We start from the raw sequence: 4482 nt of genomic DNA on the forward strand, positions 1-4482 counted from the left end.
AATTTTCAAATATTTTTTCCCATTCTCTGGATTGTCTTTTCATTTTCTTGGTGGTATCAAGAAACTTTTTAATTTTTAAAATTTTTAAATTTTAATGTAGTCCAATTTATATTTGTTGCTGTTGCTTGTGCTTTTGGGGTGCTCTCATATTTAGGGCAATGGTAGATTTTGAGTTCATCTTTATAAACAGTATGAGCAAGGGGGTCCACATTTATTCTTTTGCATGTGTCTATTCAGTTGTCCCAGAACCATTTGGTGCATGCCATTTTTTCCCCATTGATTGATTTTGGGCACTGTTGTCCAAGTCAATGAACTGTAAATGTATGAGTTTGTTTGTGAACTCACAATTCTATTCAACTGATCTACAGGTTTATCTTTTTGCCAGTGCCACACAATCTGGATTATTGCCTCTGTCCCTTGCAAATTAGCTTATCCACTCCTGGAAAAATGTTTGAATCCCTTTGCTAAATTGCAGCAGTCCTTCCTCCCAGAGTGGCCACCTAGTCCTGCCTAAGCTCCCTCTACCACTTGGGTTGTATCAGGGAATGATGACTGCCCCAAAGCAATATGTGACCCATGAACCACAGCTCTCAACTCAAGGGCAAATGACTCAGCTTTGTGAACTGATTGACTGGAGTAGAGAATTCCCTGCAAAGAACTTACATCATCTGGGTATTGTGCTTGGGGCTCCTGATATACAGGAACATCTTTTGAGGGTTCTTGCTGTTTTGTTTGTGAGGTTTTCTATGCCTACTGTTCCTGACATGGAAACACTATTCTCACAGGTTTCACTTTTCATCAGTACTTGTGATGGGAGCACATTCAATATGCAACAGATACTTTTACTGGACTATGCCATCAGTTAACAAATGAATTTGTGGAAAGAAAACAGCCCCTGGGAGGACTTGGCATCCTTAGAGGAGCTATAACAAGCTGCGGATGAATACAAACCAGCTGACCTGAATACATGCTGATTTTTGCCAGCTTTGTTTGCAGACAAAATGCTCTAAGCCTACCCTTTCAGCATTTGACATGGTTATGACAGATATCTGTAAAGAGAATGGAGCTGTATTAATCATATTTTCTACTTTCTGTATTTTACGATGCTTTGACATGTTTGGAGTCTTGTGGACCCGGGGGCGGGGAGACTGTTAATTAGCTAATTTCCTAGAGAAGGCTAACAAATTTCCTGTGAGCACACCTGTGGTATGCAAGCCAACAAATCCCAAGTACATATCCACATCCGCTTCCCTTCATCAGGCTCCTGCAGCACAGGACATTCTCCTCCTGCCCTAAATCGCCCCAGAGAAGGGTACCAGATAACTAGGGATGACCCTCATGTCTCAGAGTCTGCTGAAATTATTCACACTATCCAATCCTACCACCACTCAGCTTTTCTACCGTACCTTGATCATACTGCCTCAAAAAGGACAGTATTGGCCCTGGTCCATACTTTCTCCTCCCCTTCTCCCTCCTGACTGCCCGTGTGCCTCCTCTTGTGGCCCTCTGTATGTCATGCCCCTGTCTTGGGAACCATGAGTGACAAACTATCTTTTCTTCTATTTATTTATTTATTTATTGAGATGGAGTCTTGTTCTGTCACCCAGGCTGGAGTGCAGTGGCGTGTTCTCGGCTCGCTGCAACCTCCGCCTCCCGGACTCAAGTGATTCTCCTGCCTCAGCCTCCTGAGTAGCTGGGATTAAAGGTCTGTGCCACCACACCTGATTAATTTTTGTATTTTTTAGTAGAGATGGGTTTCAACATGTTGGCCAGGCTGATCTTGAACTCCTGACCTCAAGTGATCTGCCTGCCTCAGCCTCTCAAAGTGTTGGGATTACAGGTGTGAGCCACCATTCCCGGCCCAAACTATCTTTTCAATGGTGTTTGACTCCTGATCTACTGGCATTACCATATCTGAATTAAAGACAAAATCCTAGGCATGTTGTAAAGTAGGAAACAATGATGCAAAGAACTGTTTATGTTACTCCTCTCGCGAGGGATGACCTGCACCGGCTGAAGAGTCCTTTACCTTCTGAACAAGCTGAACCCACTCTTGCCATGTCAGGTTGTCATATCATGTTGGATTGAAATCATAAATTTGTTGCCCCATGAGTGTGGCAAGTCAATACATAGATATACTCATTTGCAGCAGAGAAAGAGGTTTCACTGTAGGGCTGCCAAATGAGGAGATAGACGGAAAACTCAAAATTTGTCTCCCTGAGTAGTTTGGTGCTAGGAATTTTAAGGGTTTTGGCAAGGGCTGGAGTGTAGAGATCACTGATTGGCTGAATTGTGCAGGGTGAAGTAATGGGGCCAGCAGGTGAAGAAACCGTATTCTTATGCTCATTCAGGTCTTCTGTGGGGCCTTGAGACCAGTTGACCTCTCTTGTCCTGCTGGAAGTCAGGATCTGCTTAAGCAACTCTTAAGCAAAAGCTTTATGATTCCAGTGTCAGAGATCCTGTCTTAAGCAAAAGTCCTATGATTTTAAGGTCAGAAATCCTACCTATAGAAACAGTGGTGATGCAAGTGGTTGGTACCCAGTGCAACAGGACTTTTGGTTTCAAGGAAATGGGTCAAAGGGCAGCCTGACAAATGCTTAATTATAACTACATTTCTGTTGAGAATTCTTGCTAACTCTGTGAGGATGACTTCAGAATCACGTAAAAAGTTGATTATAGTTTTCTTGATATTACTTATCAGAGTACAATAGCTACCAAATACAGATCTCAAATTACTGGTGGATTCATTAAGTTCCTTAGCAATGCATACTATGAATTAGCACAAGTCTATTCAACCAGGAATCCCTCAGAACTCCAAAATCTGAACCTGGTAAACAAGCACAGTGAAATTATTACTTATGATAACTAAAAAAGGCTGGTGAAGCAACGCTTGTTATCTCTTTATAAGAACAACACTCAAAGGCTTACAAAGACTTTTTAGCACTATCCTTACAAGGTATGGCAAAACATTTGCAGATACCTAGACCTTAAAAGGCAGAAAAATATGTCAAAGCATGATAGAAGATGGCAAAATTTTTGCAAGTATTAAGCAAAAGAATGGTACGGTTAGTTTTAATAATGGCCCTGAAAATTATAATATATAACCCAGCCACGCTTCATAACGCTGATCAGATGTTGAAACAGAAAGCACTTGAGGGGCAACAGAAAGCACTTGATGGGCAACTGAAAGCCGTGGATCAAGAGACTACTGTGAATCCCCAAGGTGTAACCAGGGTATGAGGTCACAAGAAGAGGATTCCATAAATGTCTCATTACAACGGAAACTAACAGACATCCTGAACATCACAATTGAAGCAAATAAATACAAGATGTGATTATCTATTGACAAATGGAGACTTTTATTAAAAAACATTCTCACCAAGAAAACTCCAGATATAAATGGATCAACTGTGAATTTTTACAAATATTTAGGAAAGAAAGAACCTCAGCCTCATAGAAACTCTCCCAAAGAATAGAAAAAGAAAAAATTATTCCAAACTACTGTTATGAGGCAAACACCAGTTGATACCCAACCTTAAGAAGAACATGATAAGTAAAGAAAATGATAGCCCAATATCTGTCTTAAACATAGATAAAAAATCCTTAAGCAAAACATAAATGAATAATTTAAGAGTGATATATAAAAAGAATAATTACATTACAACCTGGTGAAATTTATATTGAAAATACAAAAGTGGCTTCACATTTAAATATCAATAAATATGACATGTCACAGTAACAGAAATAATAAGACAATCATATAATCATATTATAGGTGCTAAAACAGTAATCAAATTCAGCAGTCACTTGTGATTTTAAAAAAACACAAAATTCTTTACTATAAATCAAAGTAAATTTCTTGACGTCTCACTTTCATTTATTTCCCACTAACAATCCATCACAAAGTCTTGCTAATTTTATCTTCACAATATGTTTCAAATATCTCTACCTCCCTCCATCTCCACTGCCACTCTCCATCATAATCCAAGCCCCATGACTACATCCATCTACTATAGCCACAGCTCCTCAACTGGTCTCCTAGATTCAATCCACGGTCCTTTAACCTATCACAATGATCTCTGTAGAATGTAAATCGAATATTGTCATTTTTCTTTACAAAACGTTTTGGAAATCTGTCCATTTCCCTGAGGAGGAACATGGGCAAGTTTGATCTGTTCCTTGTCTATATATTCAGTTCACCTGCGGATATTCCATCTGTTTTTGTTTAAGCTGTAGTCATACTGACTTCTTCAGACACACAGATCTCTACACATGACCGAGAGTTTCACATATTTTCTCCCCTCTGCCTTTGACTGGGTTAGACAAAGAATCTTTAATGGATCCCCTTGCATCTGAGAGCTCTTAAAACCATACTTTGCTATCTTGAGTTCACATGATATAACCTCTTGGGCTACAAAGTAATTCAGAGCATAATCTCCAAAAGGATTCCTGCAATGAACTCAGCAATTTATTTTTCTTAAA

General features: G+C 39.6%; 1 pseudogene; it reads left to right on the forward strand.

Moving 5' to 3' along the window:
* The first annotated feature begins 545 nt into the window (after positions 1 to 545).
* LOC105524489 lies at positions 546 to 3335 on the forward strand (annotated as a pseudogene).
* The last annotated feature ends 1147 nt before the right edge of the window (positions 3336 to 4482 follow it).

Source organism: Colobus angolensis, unplaced genomic scaffold (assembly GCF_000951035.1).
Source record: "Colobus angolensis palliatus isolate OR3802 unplaced genomic scaffold, Cang.pa_1.0 Scaffold5, whole genome shotgun sequence".
Lineage (NCBI taxonomy): Eukaryota > Metazoa > Chordata > Mammalia > Primates > Cercopithecidae > Colobus > Colobus angolensis.